Source organism: Silene latifolia, chromosome Y, assembly GCF_048544455.1.
Source record: "Silene latifolia isolate original U9 population chromosome Y, ASM4854445v1, whole genome shotgun sequence".
In the NCBI taxonomy this organism is placed as follows: Eukaryota; Viridiplantae; Streptophyta; class Magnoliopsida; order Caryophyllales; family Caryophyllaceae; genus Silene; species Silene latifolia.
In genome coordinates this window covers 342,567,935-342,586,678 of record NC_133538.1, presented here as the reverse complement: position 1 = coordinate 342,586,678, position 18,744 = coordinate 342,567,935, and the positions used below count along the sequence as shown (strand labels likewise).

The 18,744-nt window shown below is 39.1% G+C and overlaps 1 non-coding gene across 1 annotated transcript; it reads right to left on the bottom strand.

Moving 5' to 3' along the window:
- Window positions 1–4,909: 4,909 nt before the first annotated feature.
- On the bottom strand, window positions 4,910–5,015 carry LOC141636190 (small nucleolar RNA R71). The gene has a single exon (XR_012540819.1). It is a non-coding gene; the product is annotated as a small nucleolar RNA R71 (small nucleolar RNA).
- Window positions 5,016–18,744: the final 13,729 nt, after the last annotated feature.

Genomic DNA, 18,744 nt, shown 5'->3' with positions numbered 1-18,744 from the left:
CAAGTAACATGTCACATATGTCACAATTGACAAATGACAAAAATAAAATGGACCTCCCTTTTATGGGTAATAACCGGTTTTATGGATGGAGTATTAGGTTTGTGTTGTCTAATTTATTTATTCAAAAGAAACACAATGATGACCTATTTCATAGCCATGCAAACCTATTATTCTTGGGAAGAAAATAAGCTCATGCATTGGCTCCTCTCCTCCCATGCTACCCGGTTTCCCAAAGAGAAAAAGAAGAGTTTTTCTCTTACATTTTTATTCATTCTATAAGTTGTAAAAAAAGATACATGTTATATTTTTTACTAGTGGTTCCTTTTACTCTACATTTTTGAGAGAACAAGAGAGCTTATAAAATCCTCCTCTTGACCGAAATTTTCAAGAGCAAAAATACAAATTATTTTGTGTCTATTTTTAAGGTAGTTTTTATTAATACTAGTCTCATATTAATTTAAACTATTAAGGGTATTATCTTGGTACAATCCTTGGGGAGAGATTCTACACTTGAATTTTGTTCATCCATAAGGAAAGCTTAAGAACTAGCTAAGGTAGGTCACCTTACCAGTGCCCATATATCCGAAATATCAAATGTAAGGAACCGATTTTCTCCTTACTCTTTTATTTGTTTTGCATGCATAAGATCTTGAATTAATTTTATGACTAAATTAATTATTCACATTTTCAATATGTAAACAAATGAGATTAAAGAATCCCAACATAATCTTATGTAGGGCTTGATGAGAGGCGGCCGTAATTGGTACTTGGATAGTGGATGCTCTCGTCACATGACGGGTGATAGAAGCCAATTCCTCTTACTTAAAGCTTATGATGGTGGCACGGTAACGTTTGGTGACAACAAAAAAAGGTGAAGTAATAGGCATTGGAAAGGTTGGTAAGCCATCGTTACTTTGTGTCGACAACGTGCGGCTTGTCAAAGGTTTGAAACATAATCTCCTTAGTATTTCTCAACTTTGTGATGAGGGTAATATTGTTGAATTTAGTGCTAATTTGTGTCGTATTATTGATGCTACAACCCATGAGTTGATTCTTGAAGGTAGACGTGTCAAAGATGTTTACTTAACCGTTTTGAATATGATATCCAGTCATACTATGTCTTGCATGAGTGTAATGAAAAATGACCCTTGGTTGTGGTACAAAAGATTTGGACATGTTAGTGCTAAAACTCGTAATACCCTTAGAAGAGTTGACCTAGTTGAAGGTTTTCCTAACATGAAGTTTGAATTTGATAAGTTATGTGATGAATGTGCTAGATGCAAACATGCTAGAAGCTCCTTTAAATCCAAAAAGTGTGTTAGTAATTCAACTATTGCATATTGACCTTTGTGGACCTATGAGAACTAGGAGTAGAGGTGGTAGCCGTTATGTGTATTTTATTGTTGATGATTTTTCTGGATTTGTTTGGGCTCTCTTTTTAAGCTCTAAGGATGAGGCATTTGATGAATTTCAAATTTGGTTAAAAAGAATCCAAAACAAACATGACTGAAAACTTGTTTCCATAAGAACGGATCATGGAACCGAATTTGAAAACTCATCATTTGGTGCCTATTGTGATGATAATGGCATTGACCACAATTTTTCGGCTCCTAGAACTCCTCAACAAAATGGAGTTGTTGAACGCATGAATATAAGTCTTGCAAGTATGGCTAGAACTATGTTGTTATATAGTAAATTGCCTAGAAATTTTTGGGGTGAAGCGGTAAATACCGCTTGTTACATTTATAACCGTGTTATGATAAAGAGCATACTTAATAAAACACCATATGAATTACTACGTGGAAGAAAGCACAATATCTCATATTTTAGATGTTTTAGTAGCAAATGTTTTGTCCATAACAATGGTAAAAATAACTTGGGTAAATTCGATCCACGTAGCGATGAAGCGGTTTTTATTGGTTATTCTGATCATAGCAAGGCTTATAAAGTGTATAATAAATGAACCATGTTAATTGAAGAAAGTTTCCATGTCATTTTTGATGAATCTAGCATGCTTGGACAGGTAGAAATTGTAGAAGAATATGATGATGATGATGAGTTCGAAATTGGTCTTGTTCGAAAGGACTTTGTGTTTGAAGGAAGTGGAAGCATTGAACAATGACGCTGATCTACAACAACCTCAGGGACTGTTACCTCCAAATGAAAGCAACAATCCAGCGGGAACACGTGGTAACTCTCATCGCCATCTTGTTTCTTCTCCGGACGCAATGCAGACCAACGATCGCCTCCACTTCCAGAAATGAAGCAACTCAGGATAGTGTTGAGGATGACCACTCTAATCAGGAGAAAACAGTCACTGAGACTGCTACTGCTGAGGGGGAACAAGAAACCATTGTTCCAAAGAAGTGGAAACATCAAAGCTTTCCATCCACTCTCAAATCTCACAAGTGATCTCAATTCTGGAATTCGAACAAGAGCCACTCTCAACAATCTTGCCCATCTTGATGAGTATTGTGCCCACAATGTTTTTCTCTCTCAAGTGGAACCAGCCAATGTGACAGTCGCCCTGGCTGATGCTGACTGGTTAATAGCTATGCAAGAAGAACTCAAACAATTCAAGAGGAACGAGGTATGTCCCCTAGTCCCTAGACCACCTAACCGTACCGTCATTGGTACTAGGTGGGTCTTTTGAAATAAGCTTGATGATTTCCCAGAAATCGTAAGGAATAAAGCTAGACTAGTGGTGCAAGGTTATAACCAACAAGAGGGTATTGATTATGATAAAACCTATGCACCGGTAGCTAGATTTGAAGCCATACGATTACTTATAGCTTTTGCGGCTCACTTATACGTGCATTTTGTATAGTCTTTTTAGCCTATTTTAGCACGTATTTCTATGTACTTTCGTACTATTTATATTGCATTTTTCCTCCGAATTGGCTACTTTGGTTCGTTTTGTCTGTTATGTAAAAATGAACGCGAAAGTAGAGAAATAGTACCATTTTCGTCCTTTTTGCATGCATTTTGACGAGACAAGATTTTCTAGAGTGAGATCTTGTATTGGGATGCGTGAAGGAACGGTCTACGAGGCAGTCGGTCACGAGTTTGAGCTGATTTGAAGGAAGAATACTCGATCGAGCTGTTTTATCACTCGATCGAGTGGTTTCTATAGCTGAGAATGGTCGATCGAGTAGTTTTATACTCGATGAAGAAGAGCTGGAAATTGAGGTTACTCGATCGAGTAACAATTCTACTCGATCGAGTAGATTATCTGGAGGAATGCTCGATCGAGTGGTTTCAGACTACTCGATCGAGTGGGTTTGGCTGGCGTGGGCTTTAATTAGCCTGCGAACTTGTTTTAGTTATTGGACTTAGCATATTTTCTATTTAAACGTACATTAGCTAGGTCATTAGGATCGATTTTATTCTTTATCTAAGTATTATCTATCATTCATTTTCCACAGAAAAGACTGGGCTACTTTTTCTTCTTCACTGTAACTTTTGCTTTCGGATTTTCTCGCTCGGATTTGTTAGTTCTTTACGCGGGAATCTTGCGATTATAATCTCTTTCTCCCTTTTTAATATTAATCTCTCTTTCATTTGCTTTAATTGTTTATTTTTCTTCATTTAATTCTCTGCCCAAATTACCTTTTATGCATTTTTATTATTGTCTCATCATGTTTAATATTAGTTTATTCATCGTTATTAGTTCTGATAATATTAATAACATGAGTATCTAATCTATTTCATGTTGGGATTAGGAGATCTGCGGTAGAAATGTGACGATGTAGTAAATAGGTTAGATGAATTAATTGTGAGATTCTATCCCCATAGCAATATAACTGTATTTACCGACTTAGTTGAGTGCACGCTTCTGAGTCACCCTTTTAATCTGGTTAAATTTAATCCTAGATCGGAAGATTGGACTAAATAGACCTGCTATGAACAGTAGACTACCCTGACGAGGTTGGAAGTTAAGTTAGTGGTATTTTAGGATAGAAAGTGGACCGGAAGGACCTTTCCATATCCGTCTTGCAGTAATTCATCTAAGTTATTTACAGTTGAGTCACTGGACTACCGTAGTGAACAGAAATCCTGACATGTCCCCTCTATATTGATATTTTATTCCTATTTTCTGCCAATAGACGGACTCTTACAGATATCTTGCCTCCCTAAATAGATCGACCTGACTTCTCTAGCTATATAGTTAGTTTAGTTAGTTATTTTTGATAGGTACACGACAGCCCTGTCAAATTTTGACGCCGTTGCCGGAGAGGCAATTGCCCTATCTGTCTTTGTTTCGTTTATTTTATCCGTCTCAAGGAATTTTTATTCCTTGAGGCAGTTCTTATTTATTTTCTTTCAGTGTTGTGTATGCCCAGGTTAGACAGGTTTGAATTAGTTTCAGCTGATTCTGAGCCAGAAAGACTGTTCAGGCATAGACTCCGTCTGCAAAGAGAATCACGAAAGGAAGACTTGAGTACTTTCGAACCAGAGCTTCAGCATTTCCTATTTACATAAAATCCATCTTTTGAAGAAGACACTTTCAGTTCTGTAAACCAACCAGTAAAGATGCCGAATATTGATAGTCACTCGGAGCCTAAAGCATCATCAATTCCAAATGGTTTCAATCTCCAGACTGAGGATGGGAATACATTTGACATCGGTCCGTCATATATCAATCTAGTGGAGAGAAATCTCTTTAGAGGTGTGGCTGGTGAAGACCCGAGAAAGCATATGGAGGTCTTTACGGACAATTGTTCTACTATCCCCGCCACAAAGGGGGTAACTCAAGACAAGATTAAGGAGGTTCTGTTTCCTTTTGCTTTGACTGACTCAGCCAGGGAGTGGCTGACTTATTTAGACCGCACGGCCGCGGGGGTCACAGACTGGGAGACCCTTCCTCTTGCTTTTTATAAGAGAGATTTCCCTCCGCAGCGCACTAATCAGCTGAGGGCCAAGATCACAAATTTCAAACAGGCACCGGATGAAACTTTCTATGAAGCTTGGTGCCGTTTCAAGAGGTTGGTGAGGTCTATTCCTCACCATGGTTTTGATCCGTGGTTCCTGTCCAATCAATTCTACAACGAGCTATACGATGATCACAGAGCAAAACTTGATGCATCATATACTGGAAGATTCCAAAAGAACACCGACGATGATAAGGGATGGGCTCTTATTGAAGAGATGGAAACCCACTGTTCTGAGTATGGAAACCCGAGGGATGGTATTAGAATAGTTCATGCAGTCGATAAGCAAGTTGTGGCTCAGATGGAAGCCATGAATGCTAGGTTTGATAAGTTGGAGCTGCATTCTGCTGGGGAGCCTCAGACGGTCCATTTGCTTACTAGAGGGGAGACTGTCACATCTGAGAGGTGTGGGAGCAACGACGGTCACACTGCTGTTGGCTGTCTTACGGAGAAGGAACAGGTCCTTGCTTTTCAACAATACAGGCAAGGAGGGGGTTCCTACTATAACAACCAAGGGGCAGTCCATCCCAATTTGAGGTGGACAAGTCAAAATGGGCTTAATCTTACCCATCCTCCGCAGTAGCAGCAGCCATATATCCCTCCTCATAAGGCTCAACAAGGCTTTCAGAAGCCTCCTTCCTTTCCTACACCTAATCAAGGTGCTTCATCTTCTGGAGGGGTAAGTGAGCTAGGTGAGTTGAAGACGATGTTGCAGTCTTTGACAAAGCAGTAGCAGCTGAGTGATCAGCAAAAAGATGCATCTATCAAGGCACTTGAAACTCAAGTTGCCCAGTTAGCCGCGAACCAGTCCACAAGGAAACCGGGTCATTTACCGTCACAAGCTGATAAAAATCCACATGAGACGGTAAATTTAATTAATTTGAGGAGCGGTCGTTCATATGAGGGACCGGACATGTTGAAATCAGACCCGGGGAAGGTAATTACTGCTGATGAACAATGTTTTGTCGAAGAAAAGGAGCTGACGACAAAGAAAGTACTCGATCGACTGATTGCTGGGGGTCGATCGAGTGAAAGTGCTGAAGAAAGGACTCGATCGAGTAAAATTTCTACTCGATCGAGTGATCAGGAAAAAGATTCTACTCGATCGAATGAAATTTTTGGTCGATCGAGTGATTTTGTTGAAGAAACAGCTCGATCGAATGGTATTTTTGGTCGATCGAGTAGTGTAGATAAATAACAACTCGATCGAGAGCCTACTAGTGCTCGATCGAGTGAAATATCTCCTGAAAGACCTCGTTCGAGAGGGAAGAAGCGTTCGAAGGATCTGGAGCTTGATCCGGCTGACACGTTGGAAGAGAGGAACAAGGGACTCGAGATACCCATCACGGTGCCCTTCCCGAGGCGTTTGCAGAGTACTAAGGCTAATCAATAATTCGGCAAATTTGCCGAAATCCTGAAAAGCTTGCAAGTCACTGGGCCATTCGCAGAACTGCTGACACAGATACCCTCTTACCTTAAATTTATGAAAGAAGTTTAATCGCGTAAGAGGCACATTAATGACCATGAGACGGTAGCTTTGACCGTGGTGGGGACGGCCCTAGTTCAGAATAAGTTACCTCCCAAACAGTCAGACCCGGGTAGTTTTTCTATTCTGTGTCATATTGGTACCCATTTGATTGATAACACGTTATGCGATCTTGGCGCTAGCGTGAGTGTCTTACCGCTGTCTCTGGCTAAGAGACTTGGTTTGACCAAGTTTAATTGTACAAACATGACTGTTCAGATGGCCGACCATAGCATATCACGGCCACTAGATGTCATAGTAGACATACTCGTTAACATCGGGAGGTTCTTTATTCCCGTTGACTTCGTTGTACTTGACATCCCTAAAGATGCCCATACCCCTATTATTTTAGGGAGGCCATTTTTATTCACTGCCCGTGCAGTAATAGACGTCGGGGGTAAGACATTGACTTTTCAGGTTGGGGACGAGGAATTGATATTTGTAGAGTTTATGGATTCAAGTACCTAAGAGGGGGAGGGGGTGAATTAGGTACTATTTAAAAATTTATAACTTCAACTTTATTGAATTAAAGTGAGTTACGAGGACAAAAGAGATGAGAAGATACTTAGAATAATATTGAAAGACTAAACAAGTATCACGATGAATGTTTGCTGAAGTATGAAAGTAACAATCATTCTGACTGTAGCTATTTGTCTCAGTTTGTGGAATACGACTGCAGACCAAATGTGACAAAGATGATGAATCATTACTTCTAAGGTTAAGCAAAGCAAGACAAACAAACAAAGTAAATTGCAGCGGAAATAAAGTAAAACAATTGAACACGAGATTTTTGAATTGGTTCGGCAAATACTCAAGTGCCTACGTCCAATCTACCTTTTTATTGCTTTCTTTTAGGGATCTACTCCGACAACTAAAAGACCCTTACAATAAAAGACACCAACCTACTCCGGTTGTAAATCTAGTACAAGAACTACTCCGTTCTTATGACAAGCTAACTCGCAACCTACTCCGGTTGCCAAGAGTTAAAGACTACTTCGTCCTAAACTCTACTAACACACTTAGAATGTTATAGGATTAAGTTTCCACTAACATATTCTTAGCAAAGAATAGAGATGGACAACTTTTACAAGATCAACAATTCTTAAGCAAGAGAGTTTAGTATAAAAGTAACAGTAGCCACGACTGTAACAACTTGAAGACTCTTTGAAGGTTTTGCAAATGACACGGTTTTAAAACATTGAAAAACAAATTTGCAAACTTGAAAATAAATTCAGAATGAAGTCTTAAGGATTTATGAAGGAGGGGCTCGCCTTTTATAGAGGAAATGGGTGAGGAGGTTGCTAGGGTTTTGAAGGGTCAAAGACCTCACATGTGAAGGGTATTTGCAACCACCCAAAACTTGCACCAAAGAGGGCTCTTTTGCAAAGGCAAGAATAGGGAAAGATGGTTTGAAAGATATCCTTAAAAGCTCATGCAAATTCAGAAAACAAAGAGAGAAAAGACAAGTCACATGATGACAAGTTAACACTAAAATGGCAAAAAACATTCTTTGTTTTCTTAAAGAACCAAAGGGTTGAATTTGCATAAAGAGGAAACATTTTGAAAATAATAATAATTCAAACCACTCTTTATTGAAGACCATCTCCTTAATAAAAATCTGATTTTTATCTTTGAAAAATAAGAGTCACGTGAAAGCTTTTGAAAGATAAAAGGGACTTCAAGTTTTACGAGTTGTGGCAATAATCCAAGCAGCTGTTTACTCGTGAAAGCAACAGTCGTCTGGACTGTTTCTATTACTCTAATATACTCTACTTTCTCACTTGTACATTAGATGACACTTGACTTAATACAATGGGATGATTAACAACTTCAACACTTCTTAATCCATGCTTGATATGATCATATATCCTGAAAAGGTAAACTAAGATAGCACAAATCAAATGGGCATGTTATCATCAACATAAGGAACCCAACAAATTCCTCCTTTGATGATGACAAGCCCCAAACGAATGTATAAGCAATGTAAACACCTTGATTCAAGATTTTAGGCAAGCAAGATCAAATCAGAGAAGGGAAAAGCTAGAATCAAACTACTATGACAATTTTACATTGCCCCAAAACAAGATTCAAAACTAAGAAGGTTAGACAAGGCATTAGTTTAATTAATATGCAAAGAGATTAAGAGTATGAGTTTACCTTTTCCCCCTTTTGACATCATCAAACAGATAGGGATGTCAAAAGCATTAGAGTGCAGATATTTCACAAGAAAACACAAAAAGACACATGTAATCGTGACAAGGTAACAAGGTCAACATAAACAAGGATTAATCATAAGTTAATCAAAGTTCAACATGGCTAAATAAAGTTTAAAATACACCACCAAATGTCAAAATAACAAGCAAAGAAAATATTGTCTTAGAAGGGCACAACCGAGGTGGGAAAAAACGAAAAGGCACGGGTAAAAGTCAAGTAGGCCGAGAGGAAAGGATAGGCTAAGGGGAGGACGCTTGTTCACCATCCGAGCCACTACCCAAAGGATCATCATCCACAAGAGCATCATCACCAATTTCTTTTGTTGACACGAGGGTGGAAATGATATCCACCTCACCACAGATGAGGTCCACAGTAGAAGCAAGGGCCGAGATTGCCAAATCCTTTTGACGAGCATCTTCCTTAAGCCACGCACTCAACTCAGCCACGGCATTAAGAACTTCCCGCATACCACCCGTATTCACTTGACTGGATGACCCAACATCCGGGTCCTTCTTAATTTTCACCGAAATTAATTCATCATTTTCAATTTTGATAAGCATCTTCCCCATTTGACCATCACTCATAACATCACACATATCCAAAGAACCCAAGCTAGTACTCACCAAAACCCCTTGTGCCTTGAGCACAACCGACAACCACATTCCATAGGGTAAGTGAATCATGCTAGAAGAGGGTCTACGAAGTTTGGTCGAAATAAGATGAAAACGCTTAAACATTAACCCGACTAGGTTCACCTTCTTATGAGTTGCAATGTGATAAATAAGGTATTGTTGGGCTATGGTGAGTTTTCCCCTATCACCCGAGGGATAAATTGAGCGACAAAGCATGTTAAAAATTATGCGAAGAGGAGGGGGTATTTGGGTGTTGCTTACAGGACCAGGAGAGACAGTTTTAGGACACACTACTTGGGCGACATTAAGTGGTGAGGCATATGGTAAAGCAACCCATGTTTCGGAGGGGAGTTTGTCATAACCTCCGACTGGAATATCAAGGGCGGTAGCAAAATCAGATTGAGACAGTTTAAGAGGCTTACCATTCACCTTAGCCGTAAGAGATTCACCCGATTTATCAACACGTACAGTTGCAAAGAACTGAATCACCTCGCTCACAAAGATCGGTTCACGCATTTCCAACAAATTTTCCCAACCTTGAGCCAATAACATGTCACGGACTGAGTGAAAAGCAGGCAGCTCGAACCATGTTTGGTTGTAAACCCGGGGAGAGTGGATTGCTTTGGTATTCATCAACCTCTCACAATTTTTGTAAATGGAGGTAGGGAGGTCTATGCTTTCAAGGTGATCCCAAACAATCGCCAAATCCTATTTAGAGGTTAGGGAAACCGGATCTGAGGGAGAAAGGTACACAAGTTTCTTTTTCAAGGGTTTCAATTTTTTCTGGGGAGGTTCACTGGGAGTTTCAGTTGGAGGATCAACAATGGGGATTTCGATGTTACTCTGCTCGACATTCTCTGAAATTGGGGGTAATTGGGATGAGGAAGCTTTGTCTTTTCTTTTGTTGTTTTTCTTCGCCGGAGTCGGGTCAGACTCGGCGGACTTGGTTGGATTCTCATTTAAATCAAACTCGGTTTCTTCAACATCTTCAACATTTACCAATACCGGTTCAATGGAAGAGCTTGGAACAGTAGAGCTTTTCTTCCGACCTCCTCGTGTGCGCCGTCCTACCATAGTGGAGATGGGGATGTCGTCGGATGATGGTGGGACAGTGGAAGTAGGATTGGGAAGAGGGTTATGCTGTTCTGGGTTTGGTTGAGGTGATGGAGATGGAGTCGAGGTTGAGGTTTGTGGAGGGAAGGCATAGGAGATTTTTTGTGAGGGCATGGTTTGAGTTGTTGTCGGTGGGTTGGATGTGACAGGTGGGGATGTCATGTTTGTTGGTTTGATGGGTATGTGGGTATTGAAAGAGGTCTTGACCATGGTGGGTTAAGAGGTAGGTGAGATGAGGGAGTTTTGTGGATTTGGGAGATGAAGGGTTTAGTGGATTAGGAGGTTTGGACGGGTAGGCATAGATGGTGGGTTGAGGTAGTTAATGGCCCAATAAATGTGGTAAGTGAGGTGGTTGGCCCAACTAAACATATTTAATCACTCGAAATAAAAACGCAAGGTAGCATATAATAAACGTAAATTTAGATATGAGGTTGAGTGATTACCGACTCACAAATACGGTGTCAATTTTTGGTCTAAACATGATGTCAATGCACTTAGAACACTTAATAACATATATCCAAATTTAATTTAATCAATTAAGGAAATTTGTAGAACTCACACTAACAATCACAAGTAATTGATTAACCCAATTTCTAATCTAAATTTCTCAAAATGTTCTCTAGCAAGTGGCTTAGTGAAAATATCGGCAATTTGATTTTCGGTTTTGCAAAAGATAAGTTTAATATGTCCTTTTTCCACATGATCACGAATAAAGTGGTGACGAATATCAATATGTTTGGTTTTAGAATGTTGAATAGGATTTTTGGAAATATTTATTGCACTCGTATTATCACACATTAAGGGAATGGAGTCAAAAATAATACCAAAATCCAAGAGTTGTTGTTTTACCCAAAGGAGTTGAGAACAACAATGTGCCGCACTAACATACTCACTTTCGGCCGTAGAATGAGCTACCGTGTTTTGTTTCTTTGAGGCCCAAGAAGTCAAGCAAGGACCCAAGAACGTTGCAATTCCGAAGGTACTCTTTCTATCCACCATGCACCCCGCATAGTCCGCATCCGAAAAGCCTATAAGATCAAAAGGACAATGTAAAGGGTACCATAAGTAAAGATTTTGTGTTCCAATCAAATACCGAAGAATTCGTTTAACGGCTTTGAAATGTGATTCTTTCGGATTTTCTTGGAACCTAGCACATAATCAAACACTAAAGAGAATGTCGGGACGACTTGCGGTTAAGTAAAGAAGTGAGCCTATCATACCTCTATACACCTTATCACTAACATTCTTACCGAGTTCATCTTTGTCCAATTTGGACCCGGCTACCATAGGTGTATCATGAGGCTTACCATTAGTCATCCCAAATTTCTTAAGCATTTCCTTAATATACTTTTATTGATGGATCATGATTCCATCCTTTGATTGCTTAATTTGGAGCCTAAGGAAGAATCCTAGCTCACCCATCATGCTCATTTCAAACTCCGATTTCATTAGTTCCGAAAAATATAAGTAAAGGAGTTCATTTGTTGCACCAAATATAATGTCATCAACATATACTTGTACAACCAACAGTTCACTGGACTGTTGCTTTAAGAACAATGTTTTGTCAACGGAGCCTCTTTTAAAACCATTATCAATAAGAAATTTAGACAATCTATCATACCAACATCTTGGTGCTTGTTTTAAACCATAAAGAGCTTTGTCTAATTTGAAAACATGGTTAGGCAAGTCATTGTTCTCAAAACCCGGTGGTTGCTCTACAAAGACATCTTCTTCCAAATATCCATTTAAGAAAGCGGTTTTGACATCCATTTGGAAGAGTTGAATGCCTTTGTGAGCCGCAAAAGCTATAAGCAATCGTATGGCCTCAAGTCTAGCTACCGGTGCATAGGTTTCATCGTAATCAATACCCTCTTGTTGGTTATAACCTTGCACCACTAGTCTAGCCTTGTTCCTTACGATTTCTCCCGAGTCGTCAAGCTTGTTGCGAAAGACCCACCTAGTACCAATGACGGTACGATTAGGCGGTCTAGGGACTAAGTGCCATACCTCGTTTCTTTTGAATTGATTGAGCTCTTCTTGCATTACAAGCAACCAGTCTGCATCGTCAATGATCGATTACATTTGAAGGTTCAATTTGAGAAAGGAAGGCATTGTGGGCACAATACTCATTGAGATGAGCGAGATTGTTGACGGATGATCTTGTTCGAATTCCCGAGTTGAGATCACTTGTGAGATTAGTGAGTGGATGAGAGCTTTGATGTTTCCACTTCTTTGGAACAATGGTTTCTTGTTCCCCTCAACAAAGCATCAGTCACGATGGATGTTTCTATTGGCCTGAAGGTTCTTCATCCTCACTTGTTTTGGGTTACTTGATTCGGAGGTGGATGCAAATCGTTGGGTCCGTTGCTTCCAAAGAAGAATCGAGTGAGAGGTGCTACGTGTTCCCCCGAGTTGCTGATCTCCTTTGAAGGTGACGGTCTCTCGTGTCGTTGCAATTCGATCTTTGCCGGGAGCTTCTTCATCCGTGAACACGAAGTCCTTTCGAACAAGACCAATCTCAAACTCATCATCCTCATCCTCATCATCATCATCCATGTTTTGTACCTGTCCAAGCACACTAGATTCATCAAAAATGACATGGATGCTTTCTTCAATTAACAAGGTTCGTTTATTGTAAACTTTATAGGCCTTGCTATAATCGGAGTACCCAATAAATACTCCTTCATCACTACGTGGATCGAACTTGCCTAAATTGTTTTTACCATTGTTATGAACAAAACATTTGCTTCGAAAACATCTAAACTATGAAATGTTGGGTTTTCTTCCACGTAGCGATTCATAGGGAGTTTTATTCAATATACTCCTTATCATGACACGATTATGAATGTAGCAAGCGGTATTTACCGCTTCGGCCCAAAAGTTCTTAGGCAACTTACTAGTTAATAACATTGTTCTAGCCATTCCTTCAAGGGTTCTATTCATCCTTTCAACCACACCATTTTGTTGTGGTGTTCTAGGAGCCGAGAAGTTATGGTCTACACCATTGTCATCACAATAAGCACCAAATGATGAGTTTTCGAATTCGGTTCCGTGATCGGTTCTCATTGAAACAAGTTTTAAACCAAGTTTATTTTGAATCTTTCTTAACCAAATTAGAAACTCATCAAATGTCTCATCCTTAGAGCTTAGGAAGAGTGCCCAAACGAACCTAGAGTAATCATCAACAATGACACACACATAACGAGTACCACCTCTACTCCTAGTTCTCATTGGTCCACACAAGTCGATATGTAAAAGTTGCAAAGGTTGAGATGTACTCATAATTCTTTTTGATTTAAAGGAACTTCTAACATGTTTACCTCTAGCACATTCATCACATACTTTATCAAAATCAAACTTTATATTAGGAATGCCTTCAACTAAGTCAAGTCTTTTAAGGGTATTAAGAGTTTTTGTACTAACATGACCAAACCTTTTATGCCATAACCAAGGATCATTGTTCATTACACTCATGCAAGACATGGTGTGACCCGATAGAGAGTTCAAATTAGTTAAGTAAACATCTTTGACACGTCTTCCTTCGAGTATTAGTTCATTAGTAGTGGCATCAAAAATTCGACACATATTGGCACGAAATTCAACAAAATTACCCTTATCACAAAGTTGACAAATGCTATGAAGATTATGTTTCAAACCTTTGACAAGACGCACATTGTCGACACAAAGTAAGGATGACTTACCAACCTTTCCAATACCAATTACTTCACCTTTCTTGTTGTCACCAAACCTTACCGTGCCACCATGATATGCTTTAAGTGAGAGGAATTGGCTTCTATCACCCGTCATGTGACGAGAGCATCCACTATCCAAGTACCAATTGCGGCCGCCTCTCACCAAGCCCTACACAAGATTAGTTTTTGAGTTTAGGAACCCAAATGAATTTGGGTCTCTTTTTGGGATCAACATAACTTGTGGTGTCTTTCTTAATGCTCATTTGCTTTAAAGTTTTGGTATTCTTGTCAATGTCATCAAACCGTTTTGTACATCCATTAAAAACATGACCATTGTCACCACAATAATTGCAAATGATGTATTCGGGAAGACCTACATACTTCCTTCCTCTAAAATCGTTTTTAGGCTTCTGGATGCAACAATCGACCTGACTGTTCCATTTCAAGCCCAAACCAAAGAACTTTATCACATTTCGGTTTGATTCGTGAGGAAATTTAACACGGTTTGACTCCCTTCCCATTTTTCAGTGATGTTCTTAGCATTAACAAGTTCATTGGTCAAGTCATTGACACGTGAAAGGAGATGCAAATTCTTTTCTTTTTCTCTTTTGAGTTCATCATTGTTAACACTTTTGTATGGACAATCTTTTCTCAACAATGAAGTCATGGGTGTGGTTGTTGAGCTTAGACACGAGATATATGATTCTTTCTTTGGACTCTTCATATTTAGATGTCATCTCGTCAAGTCTTTTGTTTAGATCAACGACTTCATCGGATCTATGGTGAGGAGAAGAGCTAGAAGTGCTACATTCGGGCATACCTTTTTGAAAGAAGGTAAGCCTATCATGGAGATCTTCTATTTCATTCTTGAGACAAACAACCTCACTCTTAAGACACTCGTTTTCATTTTTCAACCATTCACTCTTTCTTTTAGACTTGTCTAAATCGTGGTCAGAAGCAACAGTCTTGGACACTGTTTCTCTTAAGTCTACAACTTCAACTACAAGGTCATAGATCTCATTTTCAAGAGCATCTTTGTCCTTCAAAAGATCATCACGTTCCTTGGTTAGAGAGGAAACTTGCATCACCAAGGTAGTGTTGACATTTTCAAGGTCAGAGACGTTCGTGGGTGTCAACCTAAGACGCTCTAGTTCTTTAGTCAAATGTTTGTTTAACTTGTTGACTCTTTTAACTTCATTATATGCCTCAGAGGTGACGGTGACACGGTCTGTTGCTTTTAGTTCATTTTTCAGATTAAAGTTCTCTTGAGCAATTTCCTCAATCTCATTTTGCATTACCTCGAGTTTATCATTTTGAAACCATCACTTATCAAAAAGTTGGTCAAGAAGCTTACATACTTTCTCTTTGGAGTAAGTTCTAGCCTTGGCCTTTAGATGATTTACCTCGTTGTCGGAATCGTAGTCGGAATCGTCGGGGTTAGCCATGAGGCATCTTAAGTGTTCAAGTTTTGAGGTTTTTGAGACTTTTTCTTTACTATGATTTGCAAGACACATTTTAGCCTCAAGTTCCTCCTCGATGAGTTCCTCATCTTCCTCGGAGTCAGACATTCCCCAAATAGCACTCATGACTCTATGTTTATAGTCCTTTTTAACTTTTTCTCTTCTTTCCTTAGATTTGATTTCTTCCCACTTGGGACATTCTTTAATTTGGTGAGTTTTATCACCACATTTAAAGCATCCCACGGTGGAGTTAGGTCGTTTCTTAGGAAAGCGTTTTTTCGAGTAATTATTAGTGAACCTTTTGTTACCTTGTCCATTGACCAACCCGGCTAGGTTCCTTGTGAACATAGCAAACTCGTCTTCCTCCTCATCTTCTTCATCACTTGGAGAAGATGTGAGGGCGAGACTTTTTCCCTTTGATGACTCACTAGAATGCTTATCGAGGTTAAACTCGTGAGCCATTAGTGATCCCATTAGTTCATGAAGAGATAGGGTTGACAAGTCTTTAGCTTCCTCTATGGTGGTGACTTTAGGTTGCCATTTAGGAGTTAGACTACGAAGGATTTTTCGAATGATGTCCTCGGACTCGAAATTCCTTCCTAGACTTTTAAGCTCATTAATAATACAAGAAAAATGTGAAGAGAAACTATTTAAAGACTCGTCCTTTGACATTCTAAACATCTCATATTGTTGCATGAGAAGGTCAATACGGTGTTTTCTTACTTGGGACGTCCCTTATATGCAAGTACAAGGGAATCCCAAATAGATTTTGCCGTAGGACACCCGAAGATTCGACTAACTTCCCCCTCACCAACACAACGTTGAAGAATCGAAATTGCTTTGGAATTCTTTTCGGCAAGCTTGAAGTCGTTCTCATTGTAATTTCTTTCCTCTTTTGTCTTGGTGAAACCGTTTAGAATATCGGTTTCCTTAATGGCAAGAGGTCCATTTTGGATGATGTTCCAACATTGATAATCGATACTTTTGATGTAATGTTCCATTTTGGATTTCCACCATCCAAAATTCGAACCGGTAAAGACCGGGATCTTAGAGTGTTTCTCGGAATCCATTACCCACGAATCAAACTCTAAGGCGGTTAGCCTCGATCAAGAGCACGAGGCTCTGATACCAATTGTAGAGTTTATGGATTCAAGTACCTAAGAGGGGGAGGGGGTGAATTAGGTACTATTTAAAAATTTATAACTTCAACTTTATTGAATTAAAGTGAGCTACGAGGACAAAAGAGATGAGAAGATACTTAGAATAATATTGAAAGACTAAACAAGTATCACGATGAATGTTTCTTGAAGTATGAAAGTAACAATCGTTCTGACTGTAGCTATTTGTCTCAGTTTTTGGAATACGACTGCAGACCAAATGTGACAGTATGATGAACTGTTACTTCTAAGGTTAAGCAAAGCAAGACAAACAAACAAAGTAAATTGCAGCGGAAATAAAGTAAAACAATTGAACACGAGATTTTTGAATTGGTTCGGCAAATACTTAAGTGCCTACGTCCAATCTACCTTTTTATTGATTTCTTTTAGTGATCTACTCCGACAACTAAAAGACCCTTACAATAAAAGACACCAACCTACTCCGGTTGTAAAGCTAGTACAAGAACTACTCCGTTCTTATGACAAGCTAACTCGCAACCTACTCCGGTTGCCAAGAGTTAAAGACTACTCCGTCCTAAACTCTACTAACACACTTAGAATGTTATAGGATTAAGTTTCCACTAACATATTCTTAGCAAAGAATAGAGATGGACAACTTTTACAAGATCAACAATTCTTAAGCAAGAGAGTTTAGTATAAAAGTAACAGTAGCCACGACTGTAAAAACTTGAAGACTCTTTGAAGGTTTTGCAAATGACACGGTTTCAAAACTTTGAAAAACAAATTTGCAAACTTGAAAATAAATTCAGAAAGAAGTCTTAAGGATTTATGAAGGAGGGGCTCGCCTTTTATAGAGGAAATGGGTGAAGAGGTTGCTAGGGTTTTGAAGGGTCAAAGACCTCACATGTAAAGGGTATTTGCAACCACCCAAAACTTGCACCAAAGAGGGCTCTTTTGCAAAGGCAAGAATAAGGAAAGATGGTTTGAAAGATATCCTTAAAAGCTCATGCAAATTCAGAAAACAAAGAGAGAAAAGACAAGTCACATGATGACAAGTTAACACTAAAATGGCAAAAAGCATTCTTTGTTTTCTTAAAGAACCAAAGGGTTGAATTTGCATAAAGAGGAAACATTTTGAAAATAATAATAATTCAAACCACTCTTTATTGAAGACCATCTCCTTAATAAAAATCAGATATTTATCTTTGAAAAATAAGAGTCACGTGAAAGCTTTTGAAAGATAAAAGAGACTTCAAGTTTTACGAGTTGTGGCAATAAACCAAGCAGCTGTTTACTCGTGAAAGCAACAGTCGCCTGGACTGTTTCTATTACTCTAATATACTCTACTTTCTCACTTGTACATTAGATGACACTTGACTTAATACAATGGGATGATTAACAACTTCAACACTTCTTAATCCATGCTTGATATGATCATATATCCTGAAAAGGTAAACTAAGATAGCACAAATCAAATGGGCATGTTATCATCAACATAAGGAACCCAACAATGTTCCATCAGTCTAAGTTCCAAAGGGCTCCCATGCAAGCTCAGCCTTGCAATACCCTCTCTTCTATTGACCCTCCTATTGACACTCCAAACGAGAATTTGGAATATTGTGCTCCTATTGTGACCCCTCCGGCTCAGGTTGAGAGCAAAAAGTAGGAAAGTTCGTCTGGTTTCCTTGCTGCAGGTACAGATGAAAATAATGCAGGAGCAGTCAAAGGGTATTGTGCAATTAGTGTCAGTCAAAGTGGGAGTGACGATGTTAAAGCCGGTGAGAAAGGAGTAAGGATGAGAAAAGTTCGCGCGTATGTGGACGTCAACTATTCTCCCCCTAATGATTCAAATTCAAGCTCGTGGAAATTAAAGAGGACGATTAATATGGCTTAGATGACGTCCTCCAGTCAGAAGCCCTCCGAGGGGCTGCTGACTTGCTTCGAGAAGTGAGCGGGGAAATGCCCCGTGTAACAAATTGTAAAAACAATTTTTAAATTTTCCGTTGAATTTTATTTATTGCTTTTAATTAGGACAATTAGAATTTAGACATTTTTAGCG